At 40.4% G+C, this 20,192-nt stretch overlaps 1 pseudogene; it reads right to left on the bottom strand.

Moving 5' to 3' along the window:
* Window positions 1-14,492: 14,492 nt before the first annotated feature.
* LOC149819837 (receptor-like protein kinase FERONIA pseudogene) lies at window positions 14,493-17,421 on the bottom strand (annotated as a pseudogene).
* Window positions 17,422-20,192: the final 2,771 nt, after the last annotated feature.

Below are 20,192 nucleotides of genomic sequence, written 5' to 3'. Positions count from 1 at the left end.
AGTGGCTGATCGAATCGTATCCACGACGATTCGAGTCGGCGGTTTTTGTTGCGACTCGACAGAATACAACGAGTCTTCTTCCTTCCCTCCTCCTTTTGCCTTCTCTTTTTATTTATTTATTTTTTGTTCTTGTCGTTTCGTTTATCCTCTTCAATTTTAGTTTTTTTCTTTTTTTTTTCCTGCGAAAATATGTATTTAATATCTAGAGTGATATAAGTTGTTGAGTCTCCATCGAGTGTAAGAAGATTTGTTTACATCATTGCCTTTTTTCTCATATTTTTTTATGCTTTTTTTTTATAATTCAAGAAAAAAAAAAAACCTCCATCACCGACCGCACCTTGGCTAACCTCCCGCCATAAAACTCTTGAGGTCCCTCTGCACACCAGGCAAGAATTAGCACATCTATTAGAAACTCATAGTCGGACACGAATTATCTTCCAACTATGCTGCTGACAATGTGTTTATCATGTTTTGTCACTTGATTCGCGAAACCTTCATCCTGAATCTGACCCATTCGCATCCCTAACATTTAAAATCATGGCAGCAAATGTTCAAAACCTCAATTAGATAGTTGCCAATTGGGTCCGAGGCAGCTCAAGAAGGCTGTCATGAGTTCAAAACCCGGGATGCGAGTCCCTTGCCTCAATGCCGAAGCTGGGTGTACTTCCTGATGGTCAAGGACTTGGGGTTTTGTTGCAAACCAAGTTCGAAACAACTGATTGTACCTTCTAATAAATAGAAGATCGATTGTTTTCTCAACAGAGATCCGAAAATAAAAGCATAAACCTTATCACAAAAAGTGCGATACGTTCGTCTGAATTCTAAACATTATCATATTGGAGAACACCTTATTGTTGCGCAGTTACAACTGATGTGAAACTGCACTTTCCCAATATTTTTAGGAAATCGTTGATACATGTCACCCTGGTGAAAAACCATATCTTGAGGACGCGATCTCCGGGGTTCGAAACCCACCCGCAATTTCCACTCGGCCTTTCAAACGCCGGATCGAACCGTATCTGCTTCCAACCCGAGGCGTCCGAATTGCCACCCGATTCGTCGGACCGAATCCCGGGAATCCGCTTTCCCTCAAACGGAATTTATTTGTCGTTATTATTGCGCCTCACGGCCCTCTCGCTTTTTGACACGTATCTCATCCGTGGTGGCAGATCGAACGGCCCTCCTGCAATTGGCGTGCGGTCACTTTTTGAAAGCGTACGGTCCTCCCGATTTTTGACCCCTTCTTCCATGCGTCCATCTCCGCCGTACGCACGTATTTGATACAGTTGCGATAACGGCCGATGCTCCGCACGTGCGAAGGTGTGGCCTGGTGGGCCCCGTCTGCAAGATCGTCGAGGCCTGACCGTTCGATTAGAGATATATTTTTTTTCAGTGTAAGGGGGCAAAACGGGGAAGAAATTTTTCTCGGGTCGGGTGGGAGATTTGTTTTTTTGGGTTGGGCTCGGGATTCGAAGGGCGGAGAACAGACAACGGAAGTGGCGCCGAGCCCACTGGTGTGGGGTTGGTGGGCTCTAGGCTCCGGTGGTCTGCAGTTGGCTTTGTCTTTCCCCTTCTATTCTTCCAAATTAAGTTCATGTTTTTTTGTTTTTTACTCGGCCATAAAATAAAAACCCTGCCACCGAACCCCAACATTAACAGGCCTCCGATCGGTAAAACCCTTGAGGTTATCTGTACTCAACCAGTACATGCGGTAAAGATGCCACCTGTGGGTTTTAGCTCATTATGTCTCATCAACTTGCTGATGTTCAGCAGTCGCCCCAACCAGATGAGTGGAGTCCTACTAACCCTGGTGGTTTGGGGGGTTTAGCTTGTTTGGCAGGAGCAATCAGTTCACGTCACCTTATGTTAGGACGTTGCAACTTCAAATCTCAATGGTAAAACCCCCTTTTATTCTTCCAAATTTGGTTCATGTTATTTGTTTTTTCTTCGACCATAAAAATAAAAAATAAAAAATGTCACCGATCGCACATTAACAGACCTCCAATCCAATCGGTAAAACCCTTAAAGGTTCTCTGTACTCAACCAGTACACACAACTTGAACCTTGCAGTTTGTGAATGTTACCACCTGTGGGTTTTAGCCCATTTCATCAACTTGGTGATATTTATAAGTCGGTGGAGCCCTACCAATGTTACATTGTGTTGGGAAGTTGCAAGCTCGAATCCCGATGGTATATGGTTGTATGACCGATAGGAGTCTGCCTAACAACAGCTTTCTCTGTGAAAATGCAAAGATGAGGTGAGCCCTGGTGAGCTATGTTGATGCCGTTTTTATTTAAGGAAGGTTGGCATCTAACCATGGGATGAAAATGGACTGGATGTGGGTCGGACAAGCTTCATCCGATACTGAATTCGAATTTTAAAGTATGGGTTCTGGATTACGGTATTTTCGAATTTCAAATTGGATCTTTCGATCATGTTATAATTTGACTTGGAAGCCATTGAGAATGGCTGACGATACATTGATTCGTGAAAAAGTTATAAAAAAAGGGTTATAATCTAGGGATGTCAGCGGATCAGGATTGGATCAGATATTGGACCAGATCCAAATCCAATCATTCAAAGTGTAGCATCCGATGAATAATCGGATTCAAACTTGGTATGTTACTTTGCATCTGAATCGACTTTTGGGTCCGAAGCAAATCCTAATTTGACGGATAATCAGACAGCCCCATTACATATCAAACATGCTATTAGCTAATCAGATTTGGATTCAATATTAATTTTCTCCATCGGACTTTGAATCTGAATCCAAATCCAATTAGGCAAGATCAATTTATTAAGTAGATTTCAGTATTGCTTAGATCCGAACTGTGTCTGACCCATCTACATTCCTATGAGAACCTGATGTAGAGTCGGATCCAATTGTTTATTCCAGTTCACACCGAGATTAGGATCTATATTACCAGGATTTGTTAATATGGGTTGAACCCATGTTTTACTTTTGATACCCAACCCATTTGCATACCTAAAATGCACGGGTAGTGCTACCAAATGCAACTCAACCCGTTTAGCTTAATTGGATCATGGTAGTAATGAGACATGGACCTTAACAAAAAAGCTTGAACAAAAAAATTTATTGCCGTCATGTTTGTCCTGAGATGGATTGAGCTTGCACTGCGATCAAGCTAAGCGAGTGCCCAAACCAAGGGGTAAGAATCAAATAGGATTGGACTGAATTGTCTGATTCAAATAGAATAGGCCCCAAATTATATTTGATTCTAAGGTTTATTTAAGGGTTTAAGAAAAATCAGCCCACTTTTATTTGAGTCAGCTGTATCACACCAAATCGTTCTGATGCAGCAGGGATTGGTCGATGTTGCGTTTTTTATAAATTTTTTTTTTTATTTTTTAATATTTTATTTTAATAAAAATCAAAATTTTAAATTGTCCTGTTCATGAGCCGATTCGATTCAGTTCAGGCTGATTTTCTGAATCTTTTTGCAAACTGGATCGATCAGAAACCCATCTCGAACACATTGGAGCCAGGTCCATACCTACAAGCAGGATGGGTCCGTGCCTATCCGGTGTCACTGGACCATGGGGTATTTAGACCAAACCTGGTAACTGGTTCATTGACCGAACCCGACCTTGTTGACTTAGGTGGATCTTTGTACATGTGCTCACAAAATGACCAATTTACCCTTAACGTGGTTTGGCAATTGCGGTCTCCACCAATTGCCAGCTCTCCTGAACCAATGCTAGTCACGTGAGAATGAGTGCCTCCCGATTTACATAAATGACGAAACTACCCTTTTCGGATGTGGCCCACATTATACTTCAACGTGTAACCAGGTCATTGGACCGGGGGCCATCAAAACGGGGCCTTTCCGTCCTTCACTTCTGGTGCAGGGGTATTTTTCGGAAACGTGCTGATTTTTTAGTTCGAAAAGTGAGGTGGGCTCCCTCCACATTTACTCTCGGTGAGGTGGGGGGGAAACTGAGATGAAATGACGAAAACACCCTTAAAGTTTTTTTTTAGTGGAACGAGGTGCGTGAGGTGGTGGACAACTTGCATGGAGAACAAGTGGGCGCTTACCGTTGGCTGTTGTTCCTGACCAGATATTAACTACGTTCAGGAGTTCAGGCTTTTTCGTGAGTCTCACTGTGATGCCTCCGATAAGACTTCTAAGGTAGGTGTAGTGCCCACTTAGTTTCCATGCACCCATCATCCGGGCCATCGATCGCCAACTCGTGAACTTATAGCTTTGTGGTGGGGTTATCAAACTTCTTTCAATAAAGAAGGATAACCTCATAACTTAAAAAAAGTAGAAATCAGGCTACACACCATAAGGAACGATTCTTTCTTTTGTGTGAAAATTGAAGAAGATCATTTGCGAGCTCCAAGATTGATTGGTTCCAAATGTTTTAGGACAATCTTAGCTGAAAAAGGCTCATAGTTTTTACCTTTTCATGGGTAAGTATCAACTCCATGTTAGATGAGACAAATCATATTTGATAAATGCTATGTGTTGAACTGCATCTAGTAGGAGGGCAAACAAGTTTAAAGTTTCAAAGGAAAACTCTTGTTTTTTTTTTCTCCAAAAATAGTTTAGGGTTTATTGGAGTTTTTACAAAATAATCCCTCTCTTATGAGATTTTGCAAATTGGCTCCTGCATTTTCGTTAACCCTTGCAAATTAGTCCTTTTAAGTTAATAGCCATTTAAGGGCAGGCAAATTGTTGTTTCTGCACTCGCGAAAGGATCATTTTACAGAAAAAATAAAACAAGGTTTAATTTGCAAAAAATGAGTAAAAACGAATGTTTTGCTCTCATCGAGGACCATTCTTTAAAAAATAAACAAAGTATTTTTTTTTTAGAAAAACTCTAACCACCTGTTTTTTCGATGTTCTATGGAGAGAGGCAATGTTGTCAGTATCGGTATCGGCCCTAAATAGTTTGGCCAACGATTCAGCTGTATGGGCCGATACGTGAATCGTATCGACCAAAAAACAATAAAAAAATGTTATGTATCAATCAAAATGCGACACATGTTAAAATTATTAAAATAATATTTTAAAAATCATTAAAATCTAATTTTTTTATATTTATTAAAAATATCCAATTCAAATTCAAGGGTGATGCGTATTATGTATCCACCGCGATACATGCCTATATGCACCGATACTGACAACATTGGTCAGAGGTCTATGGTACCGAGTCAACAGGATGTTTGACAGAAAATCTATCCCAAGTGGTGAAGTGGATGTGTAGTCAAATGGGTAAACACTGTTTTCAGGACAAGTTGAATTGTAGTTAGTTGGTATCCTTTCAAATTATCATTTGCAAGATCTGGTCCATTAAAATGGAACCATTTTTTAGGAGATGAAATGATCAAGGGAGGGAGTGATCCATGATGGTTTGACAAAGTGGCGGAGCCAGAAATTCAAATTAGGGTCGGCACAAATGTGTTTGTGTGCGTGCATGCATATCTCTCTCTCTCTCTCTCTCTCTCTATATATATATATATATATATATTAAACTAGTTGTATTTAACATTAAATGGGAAAGAGGGAAGGCTGAGAGAGGCACGACATTTGGGTGAGCCCAAACCCCTCATTAGAGATTTCAGTGCCCACCCTGGACAATATGGACAATATGTGGTTCAGACACTGGTTTGACAACAGCTAGATAACAAGTTCTAAATATTTTTCAAAATCACGCCATTGCATCGCAACCATATGAGTGTTTAACATGTCTATTATTAATTTTAACTCCGGATATGGTCGAGGGGTAGATCTCAGCTCTCTCCCCTCGGCTGGATCAAAATTAGTGTATATAGTTTGTATAGAAATAGGTAGAGGATGAGTTAGACGATCAGGGACTGTTCAGGACAGTTTTTGACAGCAGGTTGGTGAGCGGGCCCTTGTGATATAAGGGACAGGGAATGTAGTTCTTGGGACCAAGATTTTGAATTTGGTGTACAACAACCAGTCTATCATCATCGAAGTTACAAGAAGAGAAACTTTATCACATTATCAACACGTTAAAGGGGTGTTGAATTTGGTCTGTAAGTCTGTCCCGGTGAAAATGCAATGGGGAGTATTCGTGGAGTCATACCGCAAACAATATCGAAGCATGGCATGGCACCTTTGATTCGTATCGGGACATCCAATCTAGTAGTAGGCATCGATCGGGCCTGCCCGGGCCCATTTAAAGCTCAGCCCGTCGCGCTTTAAGTGTGACCCAGCCCGTTTACTAACAGGCTGGGTTTTGACCCAGTTCTTAACAGGCTCATGTTTGAAGAGCAGCCCATAGCTCTATCCATTGACTCAACGGGTCAATGTGAAGCGGGCTGGGTCCAATCCAACCCAACCCAAATTCATTTGTAAATAGTAATAATTAATAAGTTCTTAACTTCTCATGCACCCAATTAATTATCTTTTTAGTTTTCATAAAATTAACTAATTAGGTAAATAGGAATAGTTATCAAGTTAATATGCAATAGTCAATTTTTAAAAATTTTATATTATTTAAAAATAATAAATAACTTAGGCACATCGGGCCGAGCCAGGCCAGCCCAGGCCCGGTCCACATATATAACGGACTGGGTTTCTGTCCAGGCCTAAAGCCTTAGCCCAAACCCGATCCATGATGGGCCGGATCAACTTGATCGAGCCACCCTGCCTGTTGCCCACCTTTAGTCCAAACCATAACAGTAGTTTTCCCTTATTATCAAAGAAAAAAAATTGTAAATGGATGAGGTTTGGTGAAACCTCTTATCTAATCCAACATCATATTATCATAAATGGATCTTAAATTGAGATCTGAATGTGTTTTTCTGGGCCAGATTCAGACTTATCTAATTATCTAATCAAACTTTTTCCAAGTTTGGATAAAAAATGTTCGATCAGATCTATGCCCAGATCCAGATCAATTAATTGACCAATTAAATGCACTCATACTGTGCTATAAAATTCAGATCCAAATCCATTTGTGTTAGCTTCATCGACTCTTGTTAGGGTGTGGATTTGGATCCAGATCTCAATCATATTCTGGCCTGTATCCAATCCTTTAGCAACCATGCATTTAGGGTGTTTGCATGCCAATTTCTACCAATCTGTTCGCTTTTTCACTGCAGTAATTTTGAAAAAGTGTAAAAAAAAAGGACTAATGAGGAATCCAATGGAATTCCAAAAGTGACCAATTATTTTTGGGGTAAAGGCTGTACTTTAGTCTAGGTTGACTTGGCTACAACCATAGTCACAAACTGTAAAGGAAAATCTGTCAATAAATAGGAATTTTTATTTGTTGAGAAATAATGCCACATTTAACTTTTATAATATATAAAAATATATAAAGATATGAAAAACATTAAAATATAAAAAATATATAATATAAACATCATGTTAATAATGTGTTAATATAGTGACAAAAACTTGGTATTTTCAATCAGAGGCGGATCCTGAAATCCAAATTAAGGTGGGCACAGATGTGTGTGTGTGTGTGCGTGCATGAGCGTGCATGTGTGCATATATATAAGAAATCCAAATTAGGGTGGACACAAATGTGTGTATGCACGCACTTGCATGTGTCTCTCTATCTGCAGCTCCGCCATTGGGGATTTAAGGGTAAGGGTGGGTATTTAGCGTCACCACCCTTTTTCAATATAGATTATGTTTTGAAATTACTATATTTTTTGGATTATATCATTTTTTGTAAATTTATGATAAAATTATGAGATTTAAGCATGGTTATTGACACACAAACTTTAAACTATTTATACTAAGGTTAATGACATTCACCTAATTCAAATAACCAAAAAAAAAAATCTTTAAAACAGTGAAGTTTTCTAAATTCATGACCAACTTTTGAGACCAAAGATGTCACTTTTACTTTTCAAATTCAATTTTGTGAATTGTACTTTTGTTTACTATTTTAAAAATGTTTTTACTTTGACCATATGCTTTTCTCTATATATATTCTATCTTAAAAAAAGTAGTCTTGTATTTTAAAAAATGTTGATACATTTTGATCATTTCAATCACTTGTACACCAAAAAAACTTATTATTATTATTATATATATCTACGTGGTCGGGAAAGAAAATCCACGTGGGGTCCATGTCATCATTAGAATGCCACATCATTTGCACAAAAACGAAATTGATCCTAATAAGAGCACATGACCACCAAACTCTCTTTTCTAGGATATTTTGGAAAGTTATGATCTGCTGCACCAAAATTCGAAAAGGAACACAAATTGGAAAATGACAATGGGTAAATAAAATGCAGGTGGGTCCATATCCTATTGGAGATTGCCATGGAACATGAACATGAGCAAACAAAATTAATTGGTTCTGGACCACATCATCACAGACAATGCCGTATCCAGATGTCCATGTGGATGGAAGGCATCCCACCTGGCTGCTCCGTCAAGATCGATTGCATCGGATAGTTGTGGACCCGCTGACACTCTGGACACTCCGGGGGCCTCGGCATGTTCGAGGTCGATTATGGCATGGGGCCCACACCAGATCTGGCCATTACACAAACAGGAGATCTTAGATTAGGGATTTGAGATACAGAAACGCCCCATAAATCAAAGATTTAAGTCCTGACCTCCCCGGAAAGGGTCCGATAAGGTCGGATATCCTATTAACAGTCCTAACACACAATCACATAAACAAATTCTTAGTATTCCAACTAGGAGTGGACTCCGAAGCATGGTGACTCTCTGGAAGCAAGGGTTAAGCCCACGTAGTTTTACGCTGCCAGGACAGTGATCGTAAGTTTAACAGTTTGAGCTAGCTAGGGGTTATGTACATATTTTTCATTCATCCTTCTTTATATATATATATATATATATATATATATATATATATATATATATATATATATATATATATATATATATATATATATATATATATTATCTCTTCAATCTCTCTCGAGCCGACCCTAGCCAAACACCAGTTGGGCTCAACTTGCTTAAGCTAAAGAAGCTGCTTGCGGCTCTCCTCGCCATTTATACAAACCAATCATGAACGGGTTCATGACGAGCCAACCGATCCGAGTCACAAGGTGCTCGTTTCGTTTTCCAGACCTACTCATCATTGAAATAAAATAGGTTCGGATTTGGGCAGAGGTAAACACTCATTCAATGGAGCCTAGCCTAGCCTAGCCCGGGTCAGAGAACAATTATTTGAGCCAATGTTATAATAATCGATGTGAATCGGTTTGAATCTGCTAACTAAAATTGAACCAACCCCTTAATGAAATAAAATAAAAATCTATTTTTTTTTGCTAAATTACTGATTTTACCTTGAATCAATTCATTTATATGTTTTTTAAAAAAGGTATTTTTAGTAGATAAAATTAAATAAAAGCATTCTTTAAAATGGCCAGATCCAGAAACAGTTCAATCATAACCGATTCACTTAGTGAACCGGTTTTCACAAAAGTACTTTTTTCCTACAGAAAAAAAAAGACAAGGGACTTTGTTTCTTCATGTAGCTTTTGAATTTTGTTGGCAGTCGGATGCTATATTTGATGTGGTACTAACTTCAACCTCAAAATCATGTTTATATAACAATTTTTAGGCTTTGTTTGGGAGGGGCAAATTGAGATGGAAACACCATTTCCATTCGTTGCAAAAAAATGGAGTTGCGAAAATGTGATGTTGAGGATGGAATTGCCAAAAACATCAACCTGTGAGTGTTGAAATGTGGTGTTTGGTTGCAAACTCCATTCCCCAATATAGTGTTTTGGTAACATCACCGCTCTCAAACAGCAGAGAGCATGAGAGTATTGGTGGAAACCACAACACACTCCCAATTCAAGGCTCCCAAACAGAGCCTTCAAGGTCTAGGTGAATCGGGCAGCTCGAGAACCTAGACCTACTTTGCTAGGTTGGATTTGCCAATCAGGCCGCGCAGTAGGATCTTTTCTTCTTTCATTGAGCAAGAAGCAAAAAAGAATGATTTTTGAAAGATGAGAGAGAATCGTTTACGGTGGTTTGGACATATTCGGCGAAGGCCTAATGATGCTTCAGTTAGAAGGATGGAGAAATGGAAAAATATATTAGTTAAAAGAGGTCGGGGTAGGCCTAGGAAGACATGGATGGAGATGATAGGAAAGGATATGAATGCTTTGAACCTCACCGAGGACATGGCATTGGATAGAAATGATTGGAGGAGAAGGATTCATGTGGAAGACCCGAAATGATTTTCTTTTTTTGGTTCATATCGCCGACCCCAATTGTTTTGGGATGAAGGCGTAGTTGTTGTTGTTGTTGTATGGTTCTTGACATCCATACTTGCAATCCGAATTTGGTCCTGCCTAAGTAGAGATGCAAACATGCAAATCGTTTCAGGACGGAAGTTTTGCAAATTTTTGGATGTTTGGGATCCGATTCCGAACCGAATTCACATGTATTTAGCTGTTCTGGATCCGAACTATTTGAGTCCCCATGCTTAAGTCCGGTCTGTACTCTATAGGATGTTGAGCAGGTCCGATCCAGCTCGGGTCCTACCCATTGGCGGGCCCACTTCTAACAGATAAAGATACCCAAAGCTGCAGAGCTTTTCCCCACTCAAGTATGGCAACTCCCTTGGGGGGCAAGGGGTAAGCCCCAAAAATTTTAGGCTAGCAGGACAGCGATAGTAAGCACGCAGGTAGGGATGGCAGTGAACCAAGGGGAAATGGGGCCCCGCCCCCACCTCACCCGTTTGGACCGGGGATGGAGGACATGAGTCCGGGATGGAGGTTAAAATCAAAACTCATGTGGGAATGGACTTACGCTTTCCCCCATCCTGCCCTGTACCCATCCCGATCCCCACCTTGCCCCGTCCCATCCCCAACTTTAAGGATGGCAATGGACCGAGGGGAAACGAGGCCCTGCCCTGCCTCGTCCCGTTTGTACTGAGGACGAAAGACATGAAAAAGAGATGGAGGCTAAAATCAAAACTCGTGCAGGGATGGTGGATGGGATTTTGAGATGGGGGGGGGGGGAGTCGAGACCATGTCCCCCACCTCCGCCCCCGTCCACTGCCATCCCTGCACGCAGGCACGGCTAGGTCTGTGTTCCTTAGGGCGGTTTCTCCGTGTAAATATCAAAAAAATTGTCCCTACCCCTCTTTAAACTGCACAACTACCTTGTGGGCCCATTTGTCTCTATCACGAGGAGCATCTAATTTGGGCCCATACCTTACTTGTGGGGATGGTGATATGGGGTTTCTCTCGTGAAAGGAGGACAGTTTAAATACTTGCAGTTGCAGCAAGCAGGCCGTGCCTTTTGGGAGCTGCATCATATGTCCTTGTGACACGTGTCATATTTGCTGATCTGTCTTGATATGATTGGATCTGACGGTACGGATCAAGGCAAGATTGACGGGCCAAAGAAAGAGAGTCCGCATCGGGTGCAATATAAAATTTGTGCATTAAGCATCCCATCAGGTCTGGGGTCCCATACCTGACAGACCCTGTTCCCAAGATGAAGGGTGATCACGTGCTTAATGCACAAATATTTGTGCAATCATATTGCACCTGATCTTTTCACAAACAAAGATGCTTGAAAAGATCGCCACCTTTCTCTTCGTACGTCACATGGATACGGACACGGGGCATGGGTACGGAACTGCAGACTCAAAACTAAAACGCGTGATTTTGAGGAAAAGCAGAACACAAGAACATGTACTTAATTAATATCGGAGACATAAAAGTACATTACTAATAATTTATTCATATAAAACAAATTTACGAATAATATAATACAAAATTGATTAAAATAGATAAATGATATCAGGTTATAGCACGCAACATTGCGTCTCTTCCTACCGTGTCGTGTCCTCAGGACCAAACTAGCGTGTCTAACATCGGATTGAAAAGTCAGATATTCGGATCGGTTTTGGCTTAACCTGTTCTAAAAATGAGAAAGAAAGATGAAAAGTAGGATACGTGGATCGGGTTAGGGCGGGTAAGTGTCCGATTTTGGGACTGGTACTTGTATGGACTCGGACTGTGCATATAGGGCTCAGTTGGTTCATTAATGGATTTGATAGCTAACGCTACACAACTGATTTGATTCAAAGCACCATGTGATGTGGATCAGGTCTGTGTCAAGGTGGGTCAGGTTGGACCTTGGTAATATGCATCGGGTCTGGTCAAGCTAAATGGGTATGGGAAATCCTGTTTTGGTTGTGCTATTCACGTGGTTTGGTTGGTTGAGTTTGGACAGATTTGACACAGGGGGGCAAACAGTCAGAGTCCCCAACCAAGTTGATTGGACCTGGGTTTCTGGATACGGGTCAGATTTGGAGCATACATGTTTGTAGCTTTTCAGATCCAGGTCTTGAATGGAATATTGAATATGGTCAGATGTGGGTCAAAATCAGGTCTAATTCAATTAATTTGCATTTTTCACATTAAAAAACAGTAATTCCTATTCATTTTTATGGGATTCAGTATCACGGGTACTCGGAATAGAACTATTCTGAATCAAGAGTCGTATTATGAGATGAGTCGGATCTGAATTCAGAATCAAACCCATGTTTCAAAATTCAGCTCCAGATAGTGTCGGGTTTAAGTATGTTCTGACCCATATCGTACCCTTTAGCATCCATATTGGACATGGAGCACTGTAAATGGATCGGGTATGGACAGATATCCGATCCAAATCTTCAATGCTATTTCCAGGTATGAATACTTAAACTAAGGTGCTAATTTGCATTTGATTTGGATCTGTATGTTAAGTCAGATCTATATTCATTGGAACTTTTACATGTAAAAAGCTTGTTTTTAATGTTTTAATTTTCGCTGCATCCGGTACTAGCACATATAGTTATTATCCGCATTCATCCCTATGTCATTAGATATCATTCTAAACTTGGATTTAGGTCCAGTGTTTGCATTTCAGATCTGGACTGTATCCTATCCATTTGCATGCTTAAATTGGACATGGTGCTAGTGAGGGTAGACCTAGGTTGATTTTGGATCTGACCATGTTGAACCGGGGCATTATGGTCTAGAAGTGGGATATTGGTACAGTTTTCATTGGTGTAGGCCAGGTCCGGCATTGGCGGGTATGGATTTGGGTTGGGTTAGTGTGGGTCAAGGCCGATCTAGCTAGTTGAGACAATGTGTTTTATGTGGGATGGGATGAATAGGTTGAACTTGACTTGGGTCTTTCATGGAAAAAAAACTTGACTTAGGTCTGCTAGCAAGCTATGTCACAGGGATTCTTCAACTTGCGCCCCCCCCCGTCGTGTCCCTTTGTATACTATTTTTAATAAAAAGTTGTACAAAAATGGTGTGTCTCGTGTCCTTTTACCCGTGTCCTTGTGACATTGCTGGCAATATATATATATATATATATATATAGAGAGAGAGAGAGAGAGAGAGAGAGAGAGAGAGAGAGTGATATATATATATATATTTAAGAAAAATGTGCAGAAACATGTTTCCCAAATAAGGAAAACAAAATTCTCATATAAAGCAAGTAGGTTTCCCATGTGACCTGAACCAGGTTTCCCACTAGTCACCGCAAGTTTTTCAACAAGTCACCGCAAGTTTTTTGTTATTTCTCAGAATTCTCGGTGACATTGTACACATGAGAAACCCTCGATCTTTTCCTTGGAAATTTTACACATTTTTCATCCTTACAGATGCTGTGTAACCGCACCTTTTCTTAAAATTCTAAAGCATTGTGATTTGGTGACCGCCAGAAAAACTTAGGAACATGATCAAACATTCCTGAGTTGCAAAACACCATATTTTGCTGCTGTGATACTAATGAAACCAACATCATGCAAGATCAGATTGCTGCATCTGACCATGAGTTTGAACCAGTTTTTAAGTGCAATATCCATGTCTAATGAAAAAAGAAATCACTTCCATGATTCTCAACCGTAAACGTTCAATTCCAATAAAATCAGAAAGCAAATGTTGTAGACTCCCTTCTTTCAACAGCCTGATGCAACCCATTCCTAACTAATTTTTTTACTTCGAAAGAAAATTTTAGACTAGTTCTAAAGCAAATTTTGGTGCAATGGGGAACTTTGCATCTTTTATTAGACTAGAAAAGTCCTGAGCAATTCTTTAGTTACTCAGAATTCCTGTTTGTTTAGTCAAGCCTGTCATTTTGAAGTATAAGCAGCCTAGGCATGGACCATCAATGCAATGTGGGTACAATTGGTAGCCTCATCTCTAGCAGTATCAACATTTTGATATTCATGGATAACTGTCTCTTTTCATTCTATACAAATTGCTAATATCACTAAGATAGGCTACTAGCACCAATATCATTAAAGACATTACAGAAACAATAGAAGGTGACTAAATACAATTGAAGGATCTTGTTCCATGTTCAAGCAAGACACAAAGAAGTAAAAAGAGTACAAAGGCTAATCCTTGGTGAAATTTTGAGACAAAAAAATGTGAACTTATTTCTAAAAGTTGGAGCTATGATCTTCAACAGGATTGCTGGTGAATAATGCTTTTGCGATGAGCCAAAAAAAATCGGCAGATGAATAGGCCTTACCTCCCCTTTGGATGAATGAGCTGCGAGAAGACAGCGCTGGAGGTTAAAGTGCTGGAATCGTCATCCAACATGGGCATGCCTCCAAGACCACCATCTGAATTCAGGTCATTAGGAAGAGCAGGAACTCGGTTTATCTCTGTTGCATTCAATTTTCCCTCTTCTGAGCTCTCCTGCAACTGCAAAGCAAACTCAAGGTTCCAAAGAACGTCGCCCATTGCTGGCCGGTCGACACCGTGATCAGAAAGGCATTTATGTGCGGTCTCCGTAAATTTCTTCAAACATTTAGGATGGATCTTCCCCTTCAAATGTGGATCAATGATATCCTCTAGGACCCCTTTCTTCTGGCAGTGCAAGGCCCAATCTGCAAGGCTGACCTGCTCTTTAGGAAGGCTAGGATTCAAAGCTGGCCTAGCACACAAAACTTCAAAGAGAACAACCCCAAATGAGTAAACATCAGATTTATCAGTCAATTGCTGTCTCCTGAAATACTCAGGATCAAGATAGCCAAAACTTCCTTTCACCACAGTGCTCACATGAGTTTGATCAAGTTCAGGCCCAGTTTTAGACAAACCAAAGTCAGAAACTTTTGCTACAAACTTGTCATCCAAAAGAATATTAGTAGTCTTCACATCTCTGTGGATAATTGTATATTTTGCACCTGTGTGGAGATAATGCAGCCCTCTAGCTGCTCCTATACATATTTCTAACCTTTGCTTCCATGAAAGTGGGGGATTATTAGTTTTATAGAGATGTTCCCTTAGTGTCCCTTGTGCCATGTAATCATAAACCAAAATCATTTCATTGTTATCCTCACAATACCCGATCAGAGAAACAAGATGCCTGTGTCTCAATTTTGAGAGCATTTCTATCTCTGTTTGGAATTCATGCACGCCCTGCTCTGATGAAGGATTGGCTCTTTTAATAGCCACCTTGGTACCACCATCGACTTCTCCCACGTAAACCTTTCCAAATCCACCAACTCCCAATACCAATGATTCATTGAAATTTTTGGTTCCCTGCTTGATCTCTTGAAACGTAAAGTGCCGGCAGAGGTTCGCCGCCATGGTTGAGACATGACTGCTGGTGCAGCTCCTGCCAGAGATAGTGGATTTGCTTCCCATTGTGTGGGAATTTCCTCCATAAAGGGGAAGCCATGGAGACCCTGTTTCCATGCAATGATTGGTCATGTTTTCCTTTTTCTTCCTGTAATAGACAACAGCACAGACGGCAATGGCACCCAATACAGCAGCAGTTCCAGCTGCACCACCAATCACATGGAGATTCTTTCCAGAATTCCCAGCAGGTGGTGTGCTTGAGTCTTCAAGAGGATCAGCTATCAAAGGGGATGGAATGGGATTGGGTCCAGCCAGGTTTCCGGTGGAATCATTCACTTTAAAGATCTCTAGTCCGTTAAGAATTGCATCGAAATACTCTGGCCGTGTGTCGTTGGAAGGGTGAAGGGCTACCCACAAGGAATCCTCTCCAGAAACCATAACAGCATAGTCTTTGTGGGTAGGAACATCTTTTGTTGATGTCCATGCTATGACATCGACGCTTTCTTGAGCAATTTGATTGTTTATGTATATATGAAAGACCCTCTGGTTTACCTCATCATACTGAAGTTCACAGAAATGTAGCCTGATTATGTATGTGAAATTCTTGTCCACTTGAAATGTCCATGTCAAATTGTAGTTCTGATTGACCTTAGGATCAGGACCCATCGACCGTGCCGTCGAGTAAACATCGACTGGAGCTGTATATTCCGGCATATCTGTTGGGTATTGTATACTCACTTTTTTATTAGCAGCAGTTGTGATACCAATTCCAGCACCATAAAGATAAGGCGTGTCATCATACCTGTTTTGAGGAAATTACAAACAATTTTTCATCAACAACAAGAAGATGCATTCTGTAACAAGCCTGCAGTATGGAAACAAAATATAGGTAGCATGATGCTATATAACATCAGCGCATATGCAAGTTCGGATAATACCCACAATTTAAACATGAATTAGATTGTTGTCTTGCAGAAAGCATCATAGGTTGCATTATCACATTTCTCAAATTAAAAAAAAAGAAGTGACCTACATAAGACAAATTTTAAAAGGTCTTTCACCAATTCCACTTTTGTTTTCAAGTATATACTAAGATATATAATATAGTAGATGGTAGGTAACTATTTACTAATTCTACATACCAAGTTCTGGTGAGACTAGAGTCCTGAGCTGCTGATATGAACTGACCTCCAACATTCAGCCGGTACATCATTTGCAGGGAGTCAGAGCTGATGTCAATTGTTTGATCGGTGAAACCGACAAGCTGAATAGCATTGCCTAAGTAAATATCTGGCATGGAGATGATCTCGATGCCATTGGCAAAAGCATATGCGGATTTATGGTCTGCAAAAGGGGTGAAGGTAATGTTCAAGGACGTACTCGTACAATTCACAGAGAACTCTTTGATAATATAGGCCTGAGTGAGAGCTTGAGCAGTAATCGCAGCGCTGAAGTTATGAAGGAGAGTGAATTGGCCAGCAGTTACAGAGAAGAAAGCATCAGATGCAGCAAGGTTGCTGTATGAAGAAGGGTAGAAATGGAGACGGACCCAATGCGGACCCGGCATCACCGGAAATGTGTAAGTGGATTCGGCATTGAAGATCCGGGCTGACATGTACGGCACAGTGGATGGAAGGGAGGGGTCCTGGTATTGGGCATTCACCGGAATGCTGTTATCCGATGACAGGGCAATCTTGGATCCTACATCGCCTTTCCATTTCCGCCCGTCGGAATCAGCCCCTTCATCAGAAGAGCCACAATTCAGAAGAATGGTATCAACTGGAACATAATTCCCCTGCTCCCCAGCATCCAATCCTTCAAAAGCGAAGGCAAACACATAAAGAATGAACACTAAACAAATTCTATGCATCGCTATGACTCTCTTTCCGATCGAAGATTCTGCTGTTTCTTCGAAAAGAACAGCTAAAGCAAAACATGGGTTTTCGTGGTAAGGACTAAGGACCGGCTAGGAAGATCTCAAAGGGAAATTCAGGCTGAAAACAGAGCAAGGCATAAATATCTTCTTTTTTCTTGTTTTTTTCCTTCTTGGTAGGAAAAATGACAGTTTCTTGTACTCCTACCATCCAGAAGAAGGGCTGTCAACCTTGCATCGTTCAAGGCATGTTTGAGAGAGGGAAGAAAAAGGGAAAATCAGCAAAAAGAATGAAATTTTCTTCTTTTTTTCCCCCAATTTCTTCCCTTCTTTCTGTGGGGATAGTTTCTCTTGTTGATTTTCCGAGGTGGGTGGGAGATGAGAGGATGAAACGCGGCAAGAAACGGTGGAAACGGCCTAATAATAGGGCGCATTTCCATACTTGGGGGTGAGCATTTGGATGGTGGGGAAAGGAGGACAACCACTGACGGTTTGAGAATTCAACCGTTATAGGTATTAAATGATCAATAGGGCCTTGGTTTGAATAAAAATCTAAAAATATTTTACAAAAGCGTCCTAACTCATCAGACATTTACGTAAAGCAGCACACCGTTTAGGTTATTACATACAACAGCCTGCTTTATCTAAAATTCTGAATTACGGGTCTCAATGATGCAGATTTAGATCCAATATCCGACTCAACTCGGACCCAGTTAGTCGGATTTGATACGCAAACTAAACCAAATCTGAATCCAACATATTATCCAACCTGATGACATATATCATATATCCAATTAGCTAATTGGGTTCAGATTAGTCTTTTACCTTTTCTTCCATCGGAGTTCAAACCGTTTGCATCACTAATTTTAAGACATTTCAATTACTTTGCCTCAGGTATAAAATTACATTTTTTACCTGTTTTTTTTTTTTCCGACAGAGAAAGCTGGGGTTAGGCAGACCCTTACCAGTTATACAACCATATGGCATCGGGATTCGAACTTGCAACGTCCCAACACAAGGTGACTTGCACTAACTTTTCTTTTGGCCGGGATAAGGAAAAAAGCCATCAAGGACCACACATTGGCAAGTCTCCTGTTGGTAAAACCCTTGAGGTCTCTATGCCCACCAGGGAGTACACCCATCTTTGACTTCACGGCAATAACCACCATCCATGGGTTTCGAGCATGTGACATCCCATCAACTTAGTATGCCCACAAGTCACTCTAAACAAATAAGCATAGCCCATTGTATCTAAGTTTTCTTTTTTCTTTTGCCTAAACAAGGTAATTGAATGATTTTAGGGCCAAGGATGTCTTTGAGATAGTTAGAAACTAAAAAAGTAGGCAGCCAGATGTAATTATTAAAATATTAAGTCACCTTTTATGAATTGCTGATAAGCTTTGGCTGTTTTTTTTTTTTTTGTAAATTACCCAAAACCTATCTAACTTGGATCAATGTAACGGGCAACTTTAGGGTGCGTTTGATTACCTCGGATCTCTTCTTTCGAAAAAAAAAAAAGATTACCTCGGAATCTGTGATAAATATCGCGAGATTTATAAAAATCTCACCTATATACACGAGAAAAATGTTTCATGGGAGTTCAAACCGTTTGCATACTCTGCATTAAGGGCAGCAGTTTTTTAGTAGTTTATGATGCTCAAAAACAGGAATAAGATGGTATTTAATAGAGTTAAAAATGGTATGGATTGTTGTGTGATAATCGCTAATTCATTATTCATATATCAGTTTCATTACTACATGATCAAGTAGGCGCAAGAGTGTTCAACCCACATTCTATCTCATTGGAATTGAAAAGGGAATTGAATCTTTTATCACCACCAATGAGACTCAATGGTTCACTTAGGGGGCGTTTGTCTGTCACGGAAAGTGGACTGTTTTCACGAAAATGCATTGACAGGACAACACAAATGGTGGAAAGGGCCGTTTCCGCCAAAAATCCTCTATGGTCATGCCATTTTACAAGCAGGACGTGGGTTTTCCGCGAAAACGGTTTCCAATTCCATTTCCGCGGCAGATGAATCCACGGAAAGGGGTGCCGCAGTACCCAATTCTGTGACATGCAAATGCCCCCTTAAGGCTTTGGTCTCATTCGGTTTGCATGTCCAACTCGGGTCATGTTTCAATTCATGTTTTATGAAAAAAATATTCAACAGATAAATAAAAAAAAAAGGGTCATTTCTTGCAAAACAAGGGTGTGACCCAGTTTTCATGTGAAAACTGGGTCAGTACATTTTAATATGTGGGCCCAGTGTCACAACAAAAAGGTGAAAACATAGCGGTCCGGAACATCGGAATCTTTTTCCTACTTTGGTGTTCGTTTCACCTCAAGGGGAGAAGAGGCTGACTTTCACATGAAAATGGACCTCCTCACGATTTGGGCTGAAACAAAGGCCCCCTCATATTTAAAAAGTAGGAAAATTATATTTTCACCCCTGCACGAATTTGGAAAATGTCATCAATGTATTATTGTTTTCTTATACCTAAGGTCATCTGACTTCGTCTTAATTCACAAAAATAGAATTTGAATATATGTTGCTTACTTCATTACCATGGATCCGAGGTCCAACCCAGGTCAAAAAAAGATACAACCCACATTTTCGGATATGAGCAGTATATGTCCAAATCTCGTTACGAATCATAACATACATGTATGGTTCTTGTTGGAACCGGCTCTGAAATTAGGAGAACTGGTGTGGTCAGCAGACCCAGGTTAGAATCACATCACATTTACATTTTCTCACGTAAAA

Source organism: Nuphar pumila, chromosome 12, assembly GCF_984573655.1.
Source record: "Nuphar pumila chromosome 12, dmNupPumi1.hap1.1, whole genome shotgun sequence".
Taxonomy (NCBI): Eukaryota; Viridiplantae; Streptophyta; class Magnoliopsida; order Nymphaeales; family Nymphaeaceae; genus Nuphar; species Nuphar pumila.
The sequence above is the reverse complement of the archived record's forward strand: the minus strand, read 5'-3'. Positions and strand labels throughout refer to the sequence as shown.